Source organism: Dreissena polymorpha, chromosome 1, assembly GCF_020536995.1.
Source record: "Dreissena polymorpha isolate Duluth1 chromosome 1, UMN_Dpol_1.0, whole genome shotgun sequence".
Taxonomy (NCBI): Eukaryota; Metazoa; Mollusca; class Bivalvia; order Myida; family Dreissenidae; genus Dreissena; species Dreissena polymorpha.
This window is the reverse complement of record NC_068355.1, coordinates 180,163-207,412: the sequence shown is the minus strand read 5'-3', so window position 1 is coordinate 207,412 and position 27,250 is coordinate 180,163.

The window sequence follows — 27,250 nt, the reverse complement described above, 5'->3', positions numbered from 1 at the left end:
TTTCAATAGGGTTCGAGTAATACTGATATAATAACACGTAACAAGTTTGGAAATATTCAGACGAAAGTTGTGAAATCTTTTAAACAAGTTGAAATTGTTTATTTAGTCAAATTTAATTGAAAAAAATTCTGGACTTATTGTCCCGATGTTTCTCATTTTAAATGAGGTAAAAATGCTCATTGAAGACACTGTAAGTTTGGAAAGAATCTGATGAAAAATGTTGACATAATCACCTAACCAAACAGTTTTTCACTTTTATTTTTAAATTCAAAGATACATAATTCTGGACTTATGGTCCGATGATGCTCATATAGAGTTTGGGTTGGGTCCTCATTGATAAAAAACCTGTGAAAGTTTGGGAACAATCGGGTGAAAATTTTGGACTTCGAACAAGGATTTCAAAATTTCTCAACTTCTAAGGAAGATAACTATGGACGTAATGGTCGGAGAATGCTAAAGGGCCCATACCACATAGATAGTAATACATGTCGCGCTTCGCGCTCAATATGTGGTTCTTAAAAAACAACTGCCTCCTTTATCGCAACTCATTGTTACAATCAATAATACGCGTCGCGCTTCGCGCTCTATATGTGGTAGGGATAGGCCTATGATAGACAGCCATACAAATACATGGATAATATATGAGTTGTTTGCATTTATTTGTTGATATAAAAACACGCGTATTTTTTATAAGATATTTAAGTGATGTAATAAATTTTAATTAACGTTGTCACTACGTTGCATCCATTAATTTTAATAAAAATGTCCAATTGTAGTAAAATTGATTTTAAAATGTCTACATAAAATATATATAATATATATATATTATATATATATAATAAATAGCTTTATTATATTAATTAACCTGACAGAAAAAATTGTCAGCCGCCGAACTGTTCCGTTCGTGCCGGAACCCAGGATTGAACCTGGGGCATTAAGATGACTGTTGCGTAAACAACTTCAGTCTAACGCTCTCCCAACTGAGCTATTCCGGCTGACATTCACTTTTGTACTGCTATTTGGTAAAGTTGTGTATAGCGATCGTTATGATATGTCTATTAATAAACTAATACATTGTACGTTTTCGTACCACTACGCCTTGCAATAAACTTGCTTGCGCGATAGGTCGTCAAATATCGTACTACATTGATTCTCCACTAAATTAGCAAATTAGATAAACCACAAAATAAATATATTTTGATTATGTTTTGTTTTCATACAAAACATCATTTGTTTTTATACAAAACCAGAAAGTTTCGCGTTTTTGACCAGTCCCTGTGATCTTTCCCCTGTGATCAGTTGTGGATCAGTTATTAATTAAAACAATTAACTTTGCATTATTGGCAATAAATGTTTAAATAAATGTAATAGGCACAAATGCAGTACTCATTTACACTAATTTACACAAAAAATCACCACTATGCAAGATATTCTTAAAACAAAAATATATACATTGATCCGTAAAATAACTTCTCCTCTCATAAGCGAAAAAAAAAATGAACTGCTTATATAGTTAGTAAGTATCTAACAAGCATGTACCAGTTATTGTTGTTTTCTTTTCAATTTCATTCATAAATAAATCTGACATTATATGCCAAAAATTGTTTACAAGCTCACAATTTCCTGCATTTTGCAACGTTTACTTGTTTTTGTTTTCAAAGTAACTCGTGCACACAGTATCAAATATTTGTCACATAATAAAACGATATAAGGATAGCATAAATTCGGGTATAAGTTGTCGCTACAGACACGTTCAAGAAATACGTTTAAAAGATGTGTGATCATCATCTGAATTGATAAGCTGTAAAGCATTACATGCGAAAGAGTGTAATAATGTATAGTTCTAATGGTGTTGCCATTAAAATTTGTGTCAACGCATGTATCACTTGTAAGCTTAAAGCTATATCACCTCATTTTGATTGAGTTGTTGAGGCAGTTTCCTTTCGTTACATATGACACCAATTCATACAAGATCATAATTTCAAATGTAGGAATTATATGTATTACGAAAATTCATATGATTTGTATCACTGTCATGGTTAACAACACAATTTTACTTCTGTTTTCTTTTCCAATCCGAAACATGTTAAATAAATAAACTCCATCAATAAAACTTATTTACAGTTACCCTCAAACAGAACTCCACAAACTAATCAAGATCGTGTTTTTCTGCGTTCTTAACCTATAAGAAAAAAACCACTCTGAGCCCATATACTCTCTACTCTGTGATGGGTGTTTATTTAAACAGGGTCATCAACCTTTGTGTTTAACTCCCTGATATTTGTATTTCTTGGCATACACAATCCTCACTGACAAACATTTATCATAATGTTCAAATTTCTAAGCCAGCCGACGCAAACAACCTGAAGACTTAACTAAGACTATAGCATCTGTCAAAACCTATCAACGCGAACAGGCTTCTGACAAGATAGTTAAGTTTTGTTGTAAATATCACCTCATGGAAATAATAGTTTTTATAAGAAGCTGAGAGGGAAAAAAATAAGTATATATTAATGATTTCAATAAGGATAGTTGTAAACAAAACCTTTGATAGCTTGATCGAATATTCATGGATGTTTACAGATATGCCAGCAGTTTGCGTTGATATGGTGTACATATGATTAAATTAGTTAACGTTCTAACACATGATGAGAACATAGCGGCTTACAGAAGATAATGGTAATTGTATACTGTTTTATGCGTATACATGTTGTTTTTTTCCAGACATTTATAAACCCTTTTTTATAACAAACATGTTAAGGAAACATAATAATATATCATTTATTTAAACTATAATTAGTTGTATGTATTTGTTGTTGACTAATTGTTTTACGTTATTCAGTGAATACCAACATATACAAATACATAGTCTTGCATTTCTTTTTCATTCATATTTATTTCTTTATATGCATACATACAATTTACTACACAAATATAAATAGTGTTGACTTTGGTTTCATACTCGATTATTAACCTTATCTATAAATAAAACATAGAACTTCTAGCTTGAACCTAAGGACTTGAAACACGTTCGCGACAATCCGTTTTCACCAACTCGTTTAAACATGATGACTTCCAAGCTGAATTAAACTTCCTACTCGGAGCAATATTTTACCTTGATATGACTTAACATTTACACTCAAAAATCATGTATGACAATTTAGTTCGCTATCTCATCTTTTTAAGTACATAAGTAAGCAAGTTTCTTTTTGCACTTGTCTATGCATTTTCAAATTTTACCATGGATAATGAATATACTAATGACATATTAAGGTCGGCATTATATCACCCAGCACTATGTGGGTAGTACATAATACACTTCTGAGAACAAAAAAAAATAATCAAGTGGCGAAACCTCTTTTGAACCAAATTGTTTTTGTTAGCTTTTGTAAACATGTAAAAAGATTTATCTTATACACAGCTATTTTAACTATAATATGGAAATGATGAAAACAATAATTATGTTCAGGAAATATTCATGTTTGTATCCACAATTAATTTATGTAAGGCAAGTGACATATGGCCAAGTTAATGTGGCAGAAGTGTTATTCAGCTAGAACTGATTTTCTTCAAAATGAAAGCAAACGGAATCTGTCGCATATGATTTTCATTGTTTAATCAAATTATTTACATGCATAATACTCAAAGCTCTTAATACTATGTTGTACTGCATAATAATCAAAGCTCTTAATACTATGTGTCACTAACATGGGCACAAGAATTAACCCATAATTTTTAAGCGCACTATTACAATGTTTGTTCCAAGTCACAATTTAATTATGAAAGTCACGCCGGCATCATAGATAAAAGAGAGTAAAAACAAATATTTTTGTATACTGAGATATCGATGAACCCAACGCCCACTTTACAAAAAATATTCCACACATTATAGCATGCGTTGTGAAACATTTTTATCATCTTCCTCGTTGTCGGTTTGTGAATTCGAATCATTGAACAACGACTTGTCACCCCTAAGCTGGATAAAATGTATTAAAATTGTTCTAAGAATGCATTACGTTAGGAGAAATTGTCGTAAGGTGCATTGCCAGACGCAATAACGAAATAATAAGTGTCAATGTAAAATATAAATAAATCCGCCAAACAATTTTTTGGAGCAAACGATCGTCCAATATGGGGAATTTGCAACTGGTTTGCCCAAAGTAGCCAGTTATGTGAACTGGCATGTCCCACATTCAAGATGTATCCGTCAATCGAAAGAAAAGTTCAACATATCTCAAGTGACAGAGGACAAATGATAGTGACATATTATTTAAATTTGTATTTTTTGAAATAATTTTAATCATAATATTATTAAGCATGTTATATTTAATACAAGGGAGTAGGTAGTTAATTTGTTAAGATAATTATAAATACAGCAATTAATTTATTATGAACGCATAAAAATGTATAATATAAACATACACTGGATCAAAAGTACGATTGTTTAGTTAATTACATACTTAAATAAGAGCATATGGCAAACAATTATTTCTTTTTCGGCCTTTTTCATAGAAGTACTGCTAACTAACCTACTAAGAAGAAATCATTATTGCAGAATATCAAGATTGATTAATACAAGAAGGAAGATATGTTGTGCTTAGGTATAAATAAGATAAAAATATTAGAGAACTGATGAACAATTCCCAGCATAATGAATATAGTAATCTTCGTAATACCTACACCATGCTAAGAGTAACTAGGCTATTACCATATTAGGATTGTCCATGAGTGGTCCTGAGAACCGGAAAATTCCGTGATCAAGGATCAATGATTTTAACCGTAAGAATATGAATATGCTAATTCATAAACGTATAAAACACTAACACACCCAATCACGTAAGATAAAAATTTTGAAGTAGGAAATATAATATGTTTCTCCTACCCATATACCCAGAAATAGTATTTGAGAACCGTGCTCGGCGCATTTACCATTGCGTGATTTGGTATTATTTCAGGTAAGACTTTTGTTACTACACTCTAAATATTTTCATACTTAAGTAATTGTTTTCTACTTTAATTTATTTTGAATAAGTTCAATGTAGGGTAGTTAAAAGATTGATTTAATGGCAAAACTTCTGAATAGATATTGGGACTGTATTTATAATTGCTGCTATTTTCATTTTCTTATTGATAAATAATCTTCTATATTACGATTAAAAGTCAAATAGAACAAAGAAAATATATGTAAAGTAAGAATAGCATGTTGTTTGCTTCATTAATTTATTATAATCACGGATATTATTGTGTAAACATATAAACATATATTTAACAAATAATATTTGTGCATGCAAATATTAATATTATTCTAATATATTATGCAGTGCATGTTCTAGAATTATTTTAGAATACATTTTGCTGTTTTTCATCGCCTTTGGTTTATGTACATCTTTCCATAAACTGTACATGTGGACAGTTAGCATTGTTTATAGTATATTGATCCTCAGCATGTGCGGTCTATAAAATAATTGGGAATAAGCACAACACAAGTGTTAGACAGATCGATACTTACAAGAACAAGAAAAGGATGCCTATATCAACAGAAATGTTGTATTTTGTCAAGAATAAACCAACCTCTAACACATTGTCCCGTGCGTTTCTTCGATAAGTATGACTGAATAATAGTATAGCGTGGCAGAAAATACATTGTTTTACAAAGTTTACTCTACGTAAAGGAATTAAATGAAAAGTAATTGGAATAATATACGACGTTTTAACATAAATGACAACTTTTATTCAAGTACATGTTCTGATCTTTCATCTAATCATCTAAATTTTATTTAGAGCACATTATTTTGGAAAGTTTTTTTATCGAATGCTAACAACTCCGACCAGAAACGCGGTTAAGAAAATCGAATGTCCGGTCAAAGCTATTAATTTTGTTCCTACTGAAATCTCCAACTTTGCATGACAAAGCAAGAATATATTTTGAATCCGTTTAAGTCTTTATCTTAGTCCTAATATTTTGCTGTTAAAAATGCTACGTCCGAAGTGTTGTACTGAAACTCCAGAACGTGTAGCTTGTTTTTGTCACAGAAATACGTCACGCGGGATACGTCTTTAATTGCGTAATTTTGTGAATACAAATGTATGGAACGTTGGTTTGTACATACAGTTGAGTTAAGGAACTAAAGAGGATAGCACGTTGTATAAACGATAACGGGACTGAGTCGGGCGTCTTTATTCGACCAACTCAACTCTCAACTCAAACAATTTTATTGACGTAAATACAGGCCACCGGCCCAAAAATACACAATATACACACATTTTATACAATCACATAGTTGCCTTGTAACTATTTCTATCCATATTTGATTATACATTTTTAGATAAATAAATATATACATACAAATTGATGTTGTTTCACATGTAGATATACATGTAAATACAAAGTTATGAATTGATGTTGTTTAAGGTTCATGTAGAGGCTTCATTTTGAAAAATGTGGGACCCTAGCATTGAACTCAAATTTGAATAAAGGAAGAGTGCCACATTGAAAATGTATACATATATGCTTTAAAGGATGTTTTTCCTTCAAACTGCTACCAATTCTGTACATCAACGTATCATAACATCCACAAAATCAATCAAAATACAAAGCGATTTTAACATAAAAATATACATTATTTTCAAAACTCTGAATCATGTTTATTCCACGTATTTCGGCGGAAAATTATATAACTAGTGAATACAATCGACATTGACGAGGGCAAGTTAGGCTTAAATAGTAAAAAAAGTTTACATATCTAGAAATATAAAAACTCGAACACATGTCATTTCATCACCATGGGGGCAGCCATTTTTAAATTAATAAAATAGAAAGAAACATGCTAAAAACTCACTCATCGCCTAATTGAAATTCCAAACGGTTTACGATGACAAATGCATTGGATTGTAATCTTTCCGTTGAAAAGAATAACTATGTAAGAAGCATTTCACCAATGTTTACAATCGTTGTCGAATCACATGTACTTAATAATTGCGCATAAAATAGTACGCTTACAGACTGACAGAAAGATCGATACGTAACTCCGTTCAATTCATCACGGTATACTATTTTATTGATAATATATAATAATACATAGCTTTAACAATCTAAAAGTAGAAATAATTCTTTTAAACGGAGTTTTTAATAACGAAAGTGAAAACAACGAAATTTGGATGGATATTCTGTGAGATGCACTTCGGCTCCATAAAAAACAATACAAATAAACTAAAAAAGACGTGTGGGGGGACGATTTTCAGCTGGAAAATATTTGAAATAGGGTAAATGATGATATCTCTACGTGGTCATTTTTGTTATTTAGTGCGATCTCTTGCTGATTAATGTTATTAGTTGTTTTACTAGTTGCCACCCAACTGTCAAAATAAGTATGTGTTTTCTCAGGTATGTGCATACACATACCCGGTTTTCTCACCACTGCACGTGGTTTCGACCGATTTGTTTTTCACGTTTTTCTACGGATCACAGCGATGGCCACGCTTTGAAAATGGGTAGAAGGAATCGAAATATAAAATCAATCGTTTTGCCAATTTCTTTCTATTCCTTTACAATTTTATATGTCGTCTGCAATCTATTTCAATTTGAGATTGTTTAAAATTTGCAATTTGGTTGAGAGGTAAATAACAAAATTGTTAAGCCTTTGAAATAGAATTGTGACTCTTATTATCCACCATACCTGGAATTTTAAAAAATAGTTACGTTTAAGTTATTTTTAGAACTTTGTTTAGGATATTTATCCAAAAAAGGCAGTTGAATTAAAACTCATTTGTTGTTTTATTACAATAATTTTCTGTGAAATGTTGACAACTTGACCTTGTATATGTATATAGCTTTGTATTTATTCAACTTATGGTAGTGCATATCCTTCCTAACTTTAGATTGAGATTTTGTAAATTAGTGTAAAAATGTATTGGTTTTAAACCAAAATATGAATAAAGCACACAAATATTGAATGTCAAAAATGTGTTTATGTTATTCTATCCGTCTTTAGATTTAAAATGATATATAGTTTGACCATATTGTACCACATTCAATGAAGAAAACCCAAAGCGAAGTTTTAATGAATTTTATCCCCCCCCCCATGAACCTTAACAGATGGTATACAAAACTTGCGACTTTATGGATAATTTCATCATTATTTGATCCCATTAATGAATACAAATCAGATATTGAACATCCCACATGGTACCAATTAAAAAGATATTTGGTACGGATGTCTCTGTGTTTAAAACAATGGAAAAATGCATGAAATTCACAATCAATAACACGTATATTGTTATCCAGACAAAAATAACATAGTCTATCATCAAATGGGATATTTGATTGTCTACCAATCTCAATATTTAATTTGTGATTAGAACATCTAAATTTAGAAAATGCAATTTTATGTTTGTATGGTATGTTTTCTAAGGTAAGATATCTTTCAGTATTTAGCATTGGTTTGTAATACATGTAATGGTGACAGCGAGAAGAATTGCTTTTATCACTTTGCCAGTTTTGAGTATAACAATTAATAATACGTTGGCGAAAGTGTCTAATGAATAAATTAACATCACCAATTTCTTGACTTATCCATACATGTCCATATCCATAACGAAATAGCATTGTTTTGACTTCTGAAGCCCAACATTTTCTTCCGGAGTCATCAAGTCCTTTTAACATTATATAACATTGTTTAGGGTATCTATGCTAAGGCATAGTTAGTAACGTACACCAATATTTGATAAAATTGACAAAGTAGGTAACACATAATGGGAGACGTCCGCATTCACCATGAACAAGACATGTGTTAGAAGGTTTTTTAACATGCAAAATTCGTTTACAATTTTTTTTATGTACAACTTCAATTGAGTCGATATACTCGTAACCCCATATTTGTGATCCATAACATAAAAATTGGTTTGATCATACTTTCAAACAATATAAATCATTCTTTAGTCGGGAAATACCCAAATGATTTTTTATAGTTGTAAATGGAAAATATTGTTTTTTGTGCTTGTGCACTTATTTTTTCATGTGTAGCGCTCCAAGATAGTTTTGGTGTAAACATTAATCCCATGTATTTATAAATAGATGTAGTATTTATTCGCGTGCCCCGAAAACTCCAATGTTCGTAATGTCTTAAAGGTCCACCGTTCCTAAATACAATTACTTCTGTTTTTTGTAGATTAATTTCCATTCCAGTTCAAGCACAAACTTCGTCAATAACGTTTAATTGCTGTTGTAATTGAATTGCTGTTTCGTCATAGCTAGCTACATCATCGGCGAACATTAGACATATAATGTCGTGGATTTCATTAGTAATGAATATTCCATTTCCACATTTCTCTCGTAATATCGTAGATAATTCATCGAAAAATAATGTAAAAATCGTTGGACTGGTTTTATCACCTTGCCTGGTTCAAATATTGCATTAAAAAAATCTGTTATGTTTACATGTGAAAACAAAGAGTGTCCGTCGTGTTGGATTTTCTATATTTTGAATTTTAACGCATGAATACAGCGATGTATACATATTTAGTAAAACATTAAAAAAAATCCATGTATGCCTTTTCTTTGTAGGGACTGGAAGAGTACATGATGATTGATTTTATCGAAGGCTTTGCGGAAGTCAATGCATAAACAATAAAATCTACCTCCTTTTTTGACAGATATTTTTGAGCTATAGCTTGTAGACAGAATATAAATTATCGATAGCTGAGTAACCAGTACGAAAACCTGACTGTGATTCATCAATTTTATTGTTGGTTTCTGCCCATTCGTACAATCGTTTATTAATGACACCCGTGAAGATTTTATACATTGTATTTGTAAGTGATATTCCACGATAGTTTTCTGGCATATGTGTTGGTCCTGATTTATGAATAGGACAGATAATACTTTTCCCCCATGAATTCGGGAATTCTTTGGTTTCAAAAATGTTGTTAAAAATCTTAACAAGATATTGTGCTAAAATGTCAAAAGTATATTTATAATACTCTGATGGGATGCCGTCTATACCACAGCTTTTGCCATTTTTCAGTTTTCTAATGGCATCTTCGACTTTTGATAAAATGATTGGTGAATTAAGGGATATTGTATTAGGAGCAGGATCTACAGCTACATCGTCCAATAAAATGGGTGGTGCATTATTATCATATAGTAAATCAAAGAAATAATTTCGCCAATCATTTGGACTTATACTTATGTCAGTGCATATTTTTTGTTTGCTTGTTTAATTTTTGTCCACAAATAATTTGGGTTATTGCGGTTATTAATAAGTTCCCTTCTGTTTTCTGTTTGGAATTCCCGCATTTTGACCATTGCCGTATAACGACACTCGGGCCGTCATATCGACCCACTTCAAAACAAATCAAAGGTGCTGTAACATGAATTACTATATCGTAATTGATTTTTTTTATCACATGCCATACCCTGTTTCCCATGTAATATAACAATTACGAATATTTTTATCCTACACGTGTGTAATATACTTTTTAAGCGTTTTCATTGGCTTAGTTTTCGTTCGATTGACCAATCGCATTTTGTTATTTTGCTGAAATAACGTTGCAACGTCAAATGACATCACGAAATGCAAACAACATTCGCGATTTATCATTATGTTTGCGTAAATATTTATTTAATATGCTCATTTAAAAGCATGTGACAAAAAAGATCTGACACTCGTTGTCATTTCATACCATATTTTAATAAACTCGTCCAGGAAATTCGTTAGTTAGCTCCCCATAGGCTCGCTAACTAACAAAAATTACTGAACTCGTTTAATAAAATATGGAATTATATGACAACTCGTGCCAGATCCTATATGAATCAATTAATGTTTATTTTTGCTCATGCACTTTGGTCTAAACAGTATTTATTATAAACATAATTTAAAAATAATATATGAATAACATACATGCATTAATGGGAAAGAAACAATTTTAATAAAACTACTTAATTCTTCTCCTTAAATGTTCATATTATGTTTAAATGTCTAGCAGTTTCATTGTAAATAGTTAAAGCAATCACTGATGGCGAATGTTTCAGATGTTGAACACTAAAGATCTTATAAATGATGGAACAAATATTCACATATAGAAAAAAAAATCGCATTACTAGTTTGTTGAGTGTCAGTATCAAGTTCATGAGGAAGGGCGGGAATAGCATAAGGCTGAGTGAGTAGTAATGGAAGAAGAGCATCTCAAATACATCAACTATGTTGAACTGTAGCAACTTATTATGATAAAAAACTTGACAACACGATATATCGTGGTACATTTAGAATTACAGTTTGTCTGTGTTTTGTTCAAGTGTTTTGTACTCACATCCAAACAGTACGTTGATGAACTCTGATGAAATAGTGAAATGTATAACGACGATGTTACATGTAATACAATCAAATTGTAATTTAAGTAGACGTATTTGTGCCTTGTGAGGTTAATTGCATATCTTATAGACATTTCGCATGGACAGGAATGTATACTATGACCATTGACAGCGTATAAGCTCAGCCTAATTTAATTGTATTTACAGAAGTAGTCGTAGCAAACGACAGAAATAACTCATATTCAACAACGTCAAATGCGTAAAACTTACTGAATTTTCTAACAAAATCAACAGCAAATAGAAATCAATTTTAACAAGCATTTTATGTCTCTATATCTGTGTTTTCAGTATGAATGGACGGCTGTGGTCTCTTCCTTATCGAAATTCTAAGCCATACTGCATAATTATTTTAATACATCAATAATAATAAAGTTTAAATGATAATTATATTATTATGAACCCCAAGCGATTTTGGGCAAGTCTGAGTAACTCAGGGATGCCTCTAATCTTATTTCCTAGATCGGATTTGAAGATAAATGCACGGTCTAATTAACTTTATGACCCTGCGGTACAATGAATAAAAAATTATACATCAGCCAAAGACTTGTGTAAAATACTTAACAATATGATATCTTTAGTATTAATTAGCCAACAATCACAAGCAATTTTTTTTAAAAGATCTACAATACAATATTTTTTTTAATAGTGATTTTAATTTACTATGAAGACAGCTATACAGCTATTTTATTCGGTATGTGTTGACGAAAGTGATCAGTTGTTTGAGCCAGTATGCGATGCTCACAATGGCCTAAGGACGATTAAAAAGTAGCTTTGTCTTATGGAAAACATATTTTTCAGACAAACGTTTCAGAACATAATTTGAACAGTCGATACGCATATAACTGTAGTATTGTTTAAATATTTTTCATACAGATGCACGACTGTAGCATAATTGCTTTAATTGTATATATAGTGCCTTTATTTTTTAGTATAGTGAAATGTCTTATCAAAACATTAGAACATAAACTGACATAAACATTAGTTGATCAGAAGAATGTTATTATTTTTGGTCCATAATTTAAAGGGATAGTAATCATAGATCATATAAATGCATAAATTACTTACTGAATAATTTGAAAGGTATTAGCAACACATTACATATGGCAGATGAAAGGTATAACAAATTAAATGAGTATATAATGAGTACAAGTAAAACAAATATTGAATGTCAAATGTCGAAAAGCAAATATTAAACATATCAATATATAACAACAATAACACCGTTTCATTTCCTACAGTGAATGAACACAATACAGAATATTGCAGTTTATGTGACTTTATTAACATGTGCACTGAATACTTACAGCAGAGTGAAGATATTAGTTAGGTATGTATGTTTTAATATAAAGATAATAGTTTCAACAATATAAATGACTGCAGGATTTGTAAATTAACCTCAATAGTCTATCAAGTTATTTAAAGGCAGAAATACCGACAACTTAAATCTTCTGCAAAATAGCATACTCAATATTATTTCAACTGTACTAGCAATTATAAGTACGATTTCTAAACGAAACTCTCAAAACAAAATAAGGCGAAACATCAACATGAAATGCATAAATTGACACTCTGATTTGCATAAATATAAATATTTATTACTCAAGCAGGTGTATGTTTCTAAATACGTTTATTTAAGGAAAAAGGTCATTTTAGGAGCTATCAGTATTACCCGCTTTATGTTGAAATAGTGCCCACATATGCGCCGGTAAACCAGTTCACATGCTGATCAAATATGTCAATGATTGATTAGTGTCTAACATAACAATTCGAAAATGTCATGTTCTGCTTAAAAAAGCTTATACTTAGCTCTTATATCAAAATACCATGGAACGTACGTTCGAATGCTGTTAGATATGGTCGAACTATTGCACCATATCATCTCACGGACGAACAAAAGAAACAAGGGCAAATCAATACGCAAATCCTTACAAAAAGTGGGGAACATATAAACTGTTATTAAAGATGTAGTTTCTATGTGTTCTTTTCAAGCGGCAAACATAATGATGAAGACTACAACATAGAGTGTGAATTGTAAATATTCAAAACGGTACATATCGCCAATGGACCAGTACGACTAACACATACAAAAAAGAAAAAATTTGCCAATATGTTTTATTCCGATTAACTTTCATCTATTAAATGAAAACAATATTACGCCTAGCAAGATTGTTTACTTAAAATTTAGTTTTATGTTACCATTTTGTGAAATTAAACTTCAAATTATGTTCCTAATACATCTTAGAGTACGATTTATGATAAAGCCTTTAGATGACAAAGCTTCAATAATTCATGAATAATTATATTTTGAAAAGTATCGGTAGTAAAAACCATTTTAAACGGGTGTAAAATATTTCGAAATTTAATATCGTTATTATTGTGCAGGTGTGTTCACAAAAACCATTGTAATTTAAATACAAGTTTTTGCATTCCTGCTTATAAAAAGCATCGACGTTTCATTTTGTGCTTATGTTATTGTATGATTACAACTCCTCCATGTGCTACATGTATTAAAATTTAATCATTAAGCAGTATCTTATTCTCAAAGCTGCTGACATTTTATTGTTAGAGGCTGAACTAATTCTTATTATTACTTTGCTATGCCATTTCTTGACTGATACGTTTTCTTTAAATAGGCCAAGTCCCGTTATACAATTCTAAAGAGAAAAATATTCCATTCACCAGAATCTGATATCATGTAATTATAATTAACAAGTAACGACTATATAAATCACGAAATAATTAACGACATCACGAAATACAGACATAAAATGCACTGTGTGAGCTAGTAGAGTATACTACTTAACCATTTTCTCAAGTTATTGCGAAACTCGTGTTGTTTTATTTTTGTACACCAAATTAACGTTGTTTGATCTAGTTTTTATCAAATTTATAAAACTCGAGCCGCAAATCTGATAACTGGAAAAGCTGTAAAACGCATTTGCCATTCAATATTCACAAAGAATGTATGTTCTGGGTTTTTCAAGACAAGAACATAAAACAACGCATTATGGGCAGCAACATTTATGACGAGGCTTATCTCGACTACTACATCTTCGGATTCAGGTTTTCATGGTTATCTCACATTTATCACATAACTTTTAACGGGATAGTCAATATTTTGGGATAATTTGAGCTTTGTACTAATTTGCAAGTTTAGCGCAACAATAAGTGAATGCAAGAAAGAAAAACAGGCAGTAAACGGATATTGACGCTCAAAGCAAACGGACCTTTGAAGCAATCAATGTGTTCATATTGTATCCAGACACTGATTATGACTATAAGACTCTGATCTACGTAACCGATTCAGACTGTTAAATACTGCATTTTATGTACATGAAATATTTGCAAAATCAAGAAAAACTGTGAATAATCAACACGATTACTGCGAAAATTATGTTGTCTTCAAAAGTAATTACAAATGGCAAAAAGTGTGCGCCTAATACCCTACTTTTCACATGCACGTGGTAAGGGGCTAATAAAAGTGTCGTTGTTAAACAAATAAATTAATTCGCTGTTCACGCTTACCCTATGGAGAATACATCGTCCGGACTGGGAGTGAGACAGTTTCAGAAAAAGAAAATAGGGCGAGTTTTAACGCAAATGATTGCGCTACTTACCGGATGAACATTTCCACTCTCTTTTGACTGGAGTCGAGATCATTTAGCAGGTCCAGTTTTTAATGGATTCAATATACAAGTAATAATCACCAATGAGCAACTTGTATTGCGAACATATCTTCTGTCTCATATCCTTGTGCAATACGGTGTTAGTATTGAAGCACCTTCAGTTAACTACAAATTCGTGTAAATGAAGTCGTATATGTTTGTACCTGCAAACATTCCAAAGCATTCCAAAGCAATATTGCCCATGTAATGTGATATTTGAAAAATATTTAGACAACAGTGAATATACAAAAACACATGTGGACAAATATTGTAATAATATTAAATAAAGTTTTGTATTTGTCCACGTTTAATTTTGAATCGAATACAATAGTAAATAAACATCTGAAATATTAACAACATACTAAACATACCTGACCACTCTGATCAATTTATTACCAATATATTCCTTTTTGTCTGGCAGTAATTTAATCTCACATTCATCCGCTCAGATGTATCACTTTACAATTCTTTTCTGATCAATCCCGATCCTGTTTGAAATCAAGGCAGTTACCGCAACATATAAGCAGCATTTCTGTGAGTTTCGGCTATAATTACAGAACTATTGATACTATTTTTTCAATAAATATTTACTGGACGTTTGCCTGTGGAAGGATTTTCTGGATGTGTATCAAGTATCCAGCAGTGACGACAATTGTGTGAAACGAGACGGATGTCGAACTGTGCTTTGTTAATAAAACTTATATAAAAGCATGCCAAATAAATTTTTCTTAGCAGTGTGTGATTTATCTGATATCGAGGAAGTTAATAAACGCTCAGTTGTTGCTTCCAAGACAATGTGAGCCCGTTATTATTGTAAGGACGAGCGTATTCGTCGGATCTATCCTTCCGAGATAAATTTAGTGCGAAACCGACGATATGTTCAGTTAAATACTGGAAAGGTAAATATAATGACATCCGTTGTGAAGCGCGTAATCGAGTAGGTTGTAGAAAACATTGAACTATGAGGTTAAGAGAATGTAAATTGTTTTAAATGGATATTTTCAATTGCGGACGACATTTCAAGTTTGGTGTTTCAGAGTAAACCAATTTTAAGATTAACTTCCAAAAATTGATATATTTTAAGTTTCTCAAACAAACAATAGGAATAGAAATAAAAGTAAGTATTTTTATGTGTTTTATTATGCTTAAAATTAAGATAGTTCTCGATGTTTACATATGTGTTATATTATTGAAATTGAAAAACAAGTTTATTTGTAGATGGTGGTAAGTTAATATGCAATTGCTTTGTTGAGTAGCATGTAAAACGTATTCAATTAAAGTAAAACTTTAAAAAAACCTATTAAATCCTTGCCACAGATTTTGGCATGTATTGAAGTTTATCATTTAATGCTTTCTATTGATGAATGTAAACATTGGATCTAAATAGCTTCAGTAAAAACAAGAATAAAATTAAAGAAATAAAGTGGCTCGAACCACTGACCCCTGGAGCAAAAGTCTATCGCTTAGACCACTCGGCCATCCGTGCTCATACAATTGGATGAATTTTATATTCCATATAAGCAATCATGGTAGTATCACAAAATATAACGACAATAACAGAACTCTCCAAATTATTCAATCGTTTCGCGTTGCAACGCTTTATAATTTGTAAGGATTTTAAATCGTCGAAAGATCCATATAATGGATATTTTAGAGCATGGTAAATCTTCAGTATTACTGTTTCCTTACAAATATCAAAACTACAACGAAAATTTGCGAATCTGAAACATTTTGTTATAATTTTGTCAATTTACCAAAACGTGAAAAGGCCCCTTTAAGGCTAAATGTACGAAGAAAGAGTGAAGATTTTTGACAAAGATTATATATGTATTCATATTAACGATTTATTCAAATACTTACACTCATTAGTTTAACAAATAAAACTATGCAGGAATATCAGGCGAGTTCATGTTCCTAACAGGCAAGCATACAAATTTGCACCATCGAATACTGACCGAACTATGCTAGTCGAAAGCAGAATCATTTCTTTGAATGGACATTTCTTCCTTTAATATATTTAAACTAAGTTAGGAACATTTCGTTCCAATGCTGCGTCATACGAATGTTCTTACAGCGGCATTAAAGGCACGATTAGTTATCCAAAAATAAATTTCTGTTTCAATTTGCTTTCATTCATTTTTATATTTATACCAACTATAACACTTAAACCCTACTTAAAAGACCAACTATTTGTCATTATCAAAGCAGTTTTAAGAGCGGTGTGCTATTTATCATTATTGGGGCACGTCGTATAACTAAGTTGATAAACATCAGTCTTTGTTATTCTATGATTTAATTATAACGTTGGAACCAGTATTTACTGCTAAACCAAGGTACTGCTGACAGCTGCACGAAATGACCTTTGTTCAAGATGCCGTTATTTACCTGTCCGTGTGGAAAATGTACCCAATGCTTGTTTCATACGTCCAATTACAGGATATTAGCGCTTTTCACAGCAACTATTTTTTAATACGGGTGGCGATTATTTTTTTACCGATTAAATCAACTAATCATTGCATTTACTTAAAAGATGTTTTTTTTTCACAAAGACAGACTCTTGTTTAGTATATTACATTATTAAGGGGTAATACATTCGATTTTGCCATTATTACAATTAAAAGACCATGTAAATATAATCGTTAAAACTATTTAATTCTGAAAATGGTGCAGATAATTTACATAAAAAGAGTTTAGGCATTTTATCTGGTCAAAAAGATTGAAGGTTAAATAAAATGACCTCATATTTTATAGAAATAAACAAGTTTATACCAACTTATATTTGTAAACTTACTTAAGGCAAGATTTGTGTACCAATTGCATAGTATTGTTGATTTACAACATTGTCTTCTGGATAATCACGTGAGACCACTCACAAAGCCCATAACCAGAATTGAAAATGAGCAGAATCAATTTCCTATGTATAATTGCAAGTACTGGTTTGCGTGTCAGTGCTTCTTATATGGTATATTATTGTGCAACAGAAACATGGGCTTAGAAATGTAGTTCAGAAGACCTCTAATTGACCCCACCAATGCAATAATCATTGCACAAAATAATTTAAAGTTTCCTAAAACAGGCACTTTAATAAAAAATTAAAATAATCAGAACACACATTTTTTGATGATTTGTTATTGTTTTGTTATTAATACAATATCGAGGAAATTAAAGCATAAATTAATAAATTACAGAACGATAGTATCTCATTTATAGTGAATGCATATATATATATATATATATATATATATATATATATATATATATATATATATATATATATATATATATATATATATATATTTATATATATATGAAAAACTTTATTGAGCGGGTATCCGAATTTAAACTTGTCAAGAAAAAAGAAACGGAAATGAATAATACGTTTCCTGCTTAGAAGCAGTTGGCTGGTACAAAATAAAATAATAAAATGAGCCGTTAAACCTTCTTGCGTCATAATTCCTTTGAAACAAAACATATTACTGACACTTGTGTCAAGATTTTTTTTCATATATTAGTTGCTGATTCAATGCCAAAGATATTTCCGATAAACACATTTCCTTTGTACTCAAATGATTTTTTAAAATTCAAATGCAAATCATGGAAAAACCTTCTCTTGTCAAAAATAATGTTATGCTGACAATATTAATTTAACATGCTGATTATGATAATCAGTATAGCTTACATTTTATATCTAACACCCTGTTTTTGAAAATTAGTTATTGTGTCTCCTAGTTAAATCAATCATCTTACAAAATAACATCCATTGCCTACGCACATATACGTAGTTTTATCAAGTGTATGCTATAATTACTGAAGATCCAGGGCAATCCTAGAGAAACGAAAGTTAGGATTTTACAGCGTATAAACTTCAAAGCCAGTGACGCCACATTTATCAGCTGTAAGTTGTTGCACTTTTCACGAATTATACGAGGGTACAAATCTAGAAAATAAACAGATTGCGACTTCTTTCCGTCCTAGATCCGAGGTCAGATACGCTAAGGTTGATTCGAGCTTTAAATGAAGCATTGCGACCAAATAGATAAATGCAAATTGCTAAAGGCGTTTGTTCTTACGCTTTTAAACGGTGTGATTTCTCTTTGCTCTTTTAATCATAATCTCATCAAGGATTGTGTACTTTATATTTGTGTTATATCTATCAATCTGAATTGTAAATCAATGTAATGGTATATCTCGGTTCGAAAATATTTTCCATTTATTTACATTGCTTGGTGATTAAAGGGAGTTCACAATATTGCGCACATTTTATTGGAATAAGTTATTGTGGTTGGCTCTTGAATAAGTCGCCTATGTTCTTTCATAGGCATGTGTTAAAACGGTACATATGCAGGATCTGTGTATGGCTGTATAACAATTACCATTTATCGACTTGTCCAATGAATGTTGGCATTGATACATACGACGCTTGTAAACGTGATATATGACGTTGAAATGGAATCCGGAGAATTTAATCTTGATCGCGAAACATTTAAAAAAAAATGTTATAACATCTTAATGTAGCCGTTTAAGCTCATGCTAAAATCTTAAAAGCCCATTAACACTCAAAATCAACAAATATTTTGATTATGTTCAAAATGCTAAATCGATCCATTCCTTCAATAGTCTCATTAACATGAATCGATCGTCATTTTTGTCATACGACGAAAGACGCTCTCAAATATTGCATACGCTATTAAGACCGATGTACAGCCAACAAAATGACATCTCCATTAAGTATATGAGGACTTCATGAATTGACGTCACACCACTATTTCAAATGAGGTTAATATCTATTATTTCGCGGCAAACATGAGGACTTCATGAATTGACGGCACATTACTATTTCAAATGAGGTTAATATCTATTATTTCGCGGCAAACATGAGGCCTTCATGAATTGACGTTACATCGCTATTACAAATGAGGTTAATATATATTATTTCGCGGCAAACAATAAACACAATAGCCTTCTATGATGTCGCCTGGATTGGAACTTGTATATATGGACAAAACACTTGTGATTACTCAACCGATACTAAAACAGCTGATGCAGTTCACACATTTATATCTTATACTTATCGATTTGATAAGTGCATGTGCTACTGAACGATTCCTAAACGCTTTTTCTTATTTATTTTTTTAAATTAAACTTTTGCCACTTTATCGTCTTTACCATTACAACAGTTTTTCTATTATTTGTACTAAACAATACTACAATACTGTTACTTTTGCTCAAGCACTTAAAATCCAAGTATGTTCTTTTGATAACATGCAACTGTATATATACCGAGGGAGAATAAGTATATTAGACCTTGTCTTTCTTTCTTATACCCATACGTACATGTACATATTACATCTGATGTATGACATTTTATGCATCGCGATGCTTGTTTGTTTGAAATAAATACTTGTATACGAAAAGATGACACAACGTGTTATCATACATACTTCAAGGCATAAAGAGGTACGATTTCGAATATTGTGTATCATACGATCTCAGTGTATGACGATTACCTAGTGCATATACAGTTTTGCCCGTGAAACATCGTCGTCATACATTGACCGTTCGAGCAGTTCTATTTTTTTTAATCAAATAAATACCCTTTAAATGCAGTGCAAAAACATTAAGAAGTTGTCATGACATTTAGTCTACATGTGCTAATATGTTTTATGATGGTTTGGACATAACTATGTATATGTTAAAACTTGGAACACACTTCAAATGTCAACTGTGAAATTGACATGTAAACCAGCGACGTGGATTTTCACGCGTCTAGGCGTCATTATAACGACATTACATTTTGGTCATTGTTGTTTAATTTAAATCATGCAAAGTGTATTAATGAGCCGGACACCAAATATTGCAAGGAACAACTTGCCAAACTGCAAACAATCCAACTGACAACACTCATAGATATAGCACCTTACACGTTTGTGGGGAAGACAAAATTAAGTCATGACTCAACTTTACAAATGTGAAAAGTCTTATATATGTATACTTATTCCCGCCCTAATTACCAACGGTAAATCATATCGACATCCACCATGAAGTCATTAGCACAAATTACAGTCCAGATATAGCACCCGTGGGAAATAAGGAGCTTATTAAATTAACGAACAGTGTTGAGATACTATAATTGAATGAATGACATTAGTGGCTACTGTTATAAATAGGTGATAAATATTTATTACTGAAATATCAAGTAATCGTATAGGCTATTTGTTTTAATTAAAATCATTCGGTATAACTATGTGGTCGTTCAAATAATCCGAGAATTTCATGAAATAATTAATAGGCGAATTTATGACCAGGTTTTTATGATATGATCCTATTATTAGTTTTAAAACAATATTCATGCAACTAGTATATATATATATATATATATATATATATATATATATATATATATATATATATATATATATATATATATATTTATATATATATATATATATATATATATATATATATATTTATATATATATATATATATATAGTTTTTATTAGACGTTTCACGCGTAATCAAAACTAAGATAATATAATATTATATATTATTCATAAGACAATTATTGCAGACAGGCATATACAAAAAATCTGATATTTCCAAAATATTTCGCAAATTGCTACTTTAATGACTCAGATACATTAGATATGAAATGGTTTCAAATTGAAATTCAGACGAAAACAAGACAGGAGTCCGTACGGATGCCCTTTACTCCACTGATGAAAATTTTACCAAAAAATAGCCATCGATAATAATTTGCATGGTTACTAACTGAAAATAAAACTCATTTGTATTCAAACAAACCTAATATATATCATGTACATGTTTGAATGGAATTTTAAAGAAAGACAAATACTAGTTCGCTGTTTCTTTTGACTACACTACTACATCCAGTTCTATTTGTTGTGAAGTAAACGCTACTGTTTTAGCGACACTTAATTTTCAGTAACGCTCGAAAAAAATTCAAGTATGACATTTTTTGTTTAAAGCAAAATAACTTTGCGTCTGTCAAACATTATTAAATAAATAATCATTCGCGTGAAACATATAGGGCCCGCTGTTGATTTCTTTTCACTTGTATATACCTTCATCACATGCCAAATATAAAATATGCACGTCTTTAGTTTTCTGTGGCACGCATACCCCATCATTGTGAAAATAAGAACAAGATCTAAAACGTGTTAAGTCTAGCCCTTATAGAGTGTTCAAGTCGATTGATGCAGCATGTAACGCAAGGGAACATTTTCCATTGAATCTGACAATAACATTTCTTATTATTTAAACTATGTACACATATCTACCCTTATTTTTAGCATTAAGGAGGAATGTTCAATTTGTTCGCGTACTGAATTCTTAAACTCTTTCAGTGGCCGTAACCACCAATCTTTGAACCACAAAACACCATTATCTTAGCCAATTGACCATCATTTTGTATAATATATTACAAAGCGAGTTTACAAAACTTATACAATTATAGGTACAATTTGTGTCGTATCGACTCTGGATGAAACTACATCCCTTACTACCTAAATTGATTATGTTCGAAATTTCGTAGATATTTTTTTCATAACAACTCAGAATATGCTTAATATTGGTACGTTTTACATGATTTGTAAACTCATACTACATAAGTCTTGTCTATAATTAAAAAACTATATTAGGTAAATTTTTGGGCTACAAGAAACACGTCAAGGTTGCCATTATATTGAAGAGTAGTTTGTTATCCTTTCGATATATAGGAATAATGAAACCAAAAAAACGATATCAGAATAGAAATTCGTATTGACACTGCCCGACTTTTATTTGAGACAACTTGTCTTTATAAATCAGAGCGATACATACAATAATTCGAAACACTTAAAATTGATTAATTTAAAAGTTAGTATCCATCATATCACACCTATTGGCGAGAGATATACACACATATTTAATGGAAAAAACTAATTGCCTGTGTAATTGCAATCAAATGCCAATACTATTATGATAATTCATAAGAATGTTCTATATGTATGACTGCAACTAAATTCTTGTATTTTAACGTCAAGAGACTTTCCCACGTATTGGTGAATATACAAGTTCCCAAGGTATTGTCACATATTTAAAAAAGGCAAACACACAGTAGATGCTTTATTCAACAAACGCGATTATGCACTCGAAATCATCGTTTCAAATCGATAAAACGTTACAAAGGCGAAACGATTGAATTATTTGAATAGTATAGGGCGCCTATTTGTGTTTTATTTTATTTGTGCCAACATGTGGATTACTTACATCAGCTAAAAAGCGTACACGTTCTAACGCCTGTCAGGATATCATTTTGATCTTATTCGAATCCCGACGCAGCTTAGATTTGTTAAAACATTTCAAGTCTGTCAAGATAAGGCATTTAATCAAATACGTCAACACAAGTGAAACATGCGTGAACAATGCCCTTCAATACCGACGTGATAATAAGTCTCAATTATGAAAGTTGTAAAATGATATGCGCGCCTACAAGGAATGATACGCGCAATTTCCACACAGGAAAACAAATTTCAGGCAATTACAATTATGCATATCAATCCAATCTGAGCTGCTTCGAGCTATATTACATTATTTTAAAGAAGCAAAAACAATAAGCAATCAGTCAAATACACGAGGCAATGTGATGACAAAAAATCTACGCAGGGTTATTGATGCTCAAATAGTTCTTACAGTTATGTAATATATCATTATCAATGCAAACATGAAACGATCATTAAAATACTGAGCTGTGTGTACATAACACATCACAATTAGTGAAAGCACATTATAGGTTTGCATATTTTTACTAATCAATGACTTCTTTTTATTTTTTTATATTAAATTATGAACAATGGTATACACTGTCATTACGATCGCTAGATGATTAAGACCTTTAAGTTTCGTCTGATACCAATTAAACCTTAAGCTGTTCATATACAAACAGTGTTCAAAGCTGATTATTTCACGAACACATGTGGCAATTTAATACACTAACTGCGAAGTTAAGTCTGAAGTTTCATACAGATGTAAATATATGATAAGTATTTATTAAAACATCTTTTTATTTTAAATAAATATAACAATATTATTAAAGCCACACACATTGAAATGAAATACACGTTAATCAATACATATAGATGCAAGTTGAAAGTGTGCACAATTGTCATTAAATCTAGCAAGTAATTTATTATTTTTCAACGGTACCGCTTTGAAAACCGAAAGTAGGATTTATATACGTATACGTCCATTTCGACAAACGCGATTATTTTAAGTTTTAAAGCGCAAAAAAGACGTATATCTACCTTGTAACCACCAGATATATTCTAATTGGCATAGATACAATAAATCAATAGCCTAGATAGCAAGCAATTGATTATTTTTCAAACGGTACTTTTTTAAAACCGAAAGTATGATACGTCAGTTTCGACAAACGCGATTATTTTTAAGTTTTAAAGCGCAAAAAAGACGGATTTCTTCATTGTAACCACCAGGTATATTCTAATTGGCATAGATAAAATTAAATCTATAGCCAAGTTAGCAACTTGTTTATTATTATTCAAACTGTAACGCTTTTAAAACCGTAAGTAGGATTTCTAGACGTATACGTATATTTTGACAAACGCGATTATTTTTAAGTTTTAAAGCGCAAAAAAATACGGATTTCTACCTTGTAACTAACATATATTTTCTAATTGGCATATATACAATATGTTTGTCATTTAAACTTTAATTTACTATGCCAAATAAGTTTTGTGGCTTTAAGCAGTCAAATCATATAAATATATGGATACATGTATATTTCATCGGTTTCATCTTTAAATCACTTTTATCGAAAATATATGTATCCTCCAGGAAAGACTTGTAAGCACGAGTAGACATTTTACTACTGGCTTACGATCCATTTTGTCTAGAGAAACCAAAATGTCTTTTAGATTCGGTACAAATGCATTTCTATATCATATAGATCCTCAAGATTTTCCTTGTACGTTATTAACTAAATTTTGTTAGACTGCTGTTTTAGAATTAAACGTGACAGGGGACCTCATAATGTATTGCTCATAAGATTTCATAACATTTATATGGTTGTTTAAAATGTCCCATATGATTTAAGATGATTTATCTGCACAAAACACCACCTGCGCAAAGTATTGATGTCGTTGATATTATCTAAATTTTCGCGAAAAAGAAATGCTAGCATTATAAACAATAAGCATTCTCTTAATAATTCCTACAATTGCCATCATAATTTAACTATCATTCGATGATCAACAATGTCATTGTCAGCATGATACATTCATTGTTAAAAATCTCAAGTATCCAAGTTACACTATTACATAATACTAAATATTTTAGACCTGTAAACCACTGCAGAGTTTTCAAAGTGTCTTAACGTTCGTGTTAAAATTAGTAAAATCGATAATTTAGTATGTATAAAGATTGTATCATCTAACCTATTTAAGATTAATTCAACTACAAACAAATTTAAACATTAGTCCGGAACGAGACCATCAACAAGATAATTGCCTTTGGAATATGATGTATTCATTTTACAGCATAACACGCACTTAAATTTATTAGCAGGATGTCTTGAAAATATATTAACAGTTCACCTGTTAGATGGGTTGTTATCAGCGCACTTCCTATTTTTAGACTCCAATAATTTCATATTTTCTGCTTTTCTGATGAAGGTAAAATTATTTAAAAAAAAAACTGGTTGCAAAAACACTTTTGAACATATTTCAAAATGTTTGGCGTAACGTTGTTTACAAATAACGATGCAGATATGCAAAGTTTCATGTTTTTGCTAATAAATACAAATGTGGGTATCGATAAGATGGTATGAAAATAACATGAACATTGTTCTATTAATAGTAACGTTTTAGATCAATGTATTCTACAAAATTACAAATCCACAAATGAAAACATAAAGTGGTGAAAGGTAAATATTGAGATTTTAATTATTTAGACAGAGCACTTTATTTATTATTATTAAGAATATCTTGCAAAATCAGCGGCGGTAAACTAAAATTTTATTCATAAAAAATAAATTACCTTAATTTACTTATTGGTTTTAATATGAAATCAGAAAAAATATACAATGAAGCAAGAGCAAAAAAAGTTTATCAGACGATCTGATTTAATGCTTGTATAATGACAATCCCTTGATAAAAAGTGTCGTTACATATTATACTAATACTTCATGTATTTAATAAGTGTTGATTTATTTAATATTTACTGTATTTAATTAGTTTTGATTTACATTATTAATCGTTCAATAAGACAGGAGTATCTTTAGTAAAATATAAAAGTAAAGACCGATAACATGAGTCAGAATAATTGTTTTAAAAATAATTTTACAATCATTACACTAGTTCATAAAAGTGCTCATTCAAAGATGTGCTTTTAACATATAATATGTTGTCTTTTGTCTATTTGCAGAGAAAATGTGAATGCTGTATTCAATGAATGTTCTACAGTCCAAAGTACAGAGTCCAGGATTTCCAAACTAAAAAAAGAGGAACAATATTCCGACGTAAATATGGGTGATTATTTCTTCGACGACGTTCTCCAATGGATAAACAACATGACAATTCAATATCCTCATCTCTTAAATATCACGAACATGACTTTTAGTGAAGAGACCCTGAATGCCACATACGATTACAACGATAACTCGATAAATTATAATAACATTTGTCATTACGAAATGCAGAGTCTAACAGAGAGTATTCCAGGTTATAAACTCTGTATGCATATTCTGATGCCTATTATATGTATATTTGGTATCATCGGTATAATTCTGACAATTATTGTCCTGAGTCATAAAAGCATGTCGACCTCGACAAATAATTACTTAATTTCGTTAGCAGTGACTGATATGTTGTTCTTAATTGTGATGAGCGTGCGTATCTTCGATACAAGGCTTGGACGGTTGGGCAATCTCTATTACCTGGTGATAATGACGTACGGAAACATTTTGATAACCGTTTTCCTGTTTGCCTCGGTTTGGCTGACCGTTATGTTAACTGCGGAACGATACATTGCTATTTGTCATCCTCTGCGAGCAATAACACTGTGTACCGTATGGCGTGCCAGGATTATCATTATATGCATCATCTCGATTGCAACTCTATATCATACCGTGGAAATATTTAGATACGAAATTCAGTTTAGCTGGAACCCTTGCGTACAAAAGGAGGTGCCTGCAATAGTAAT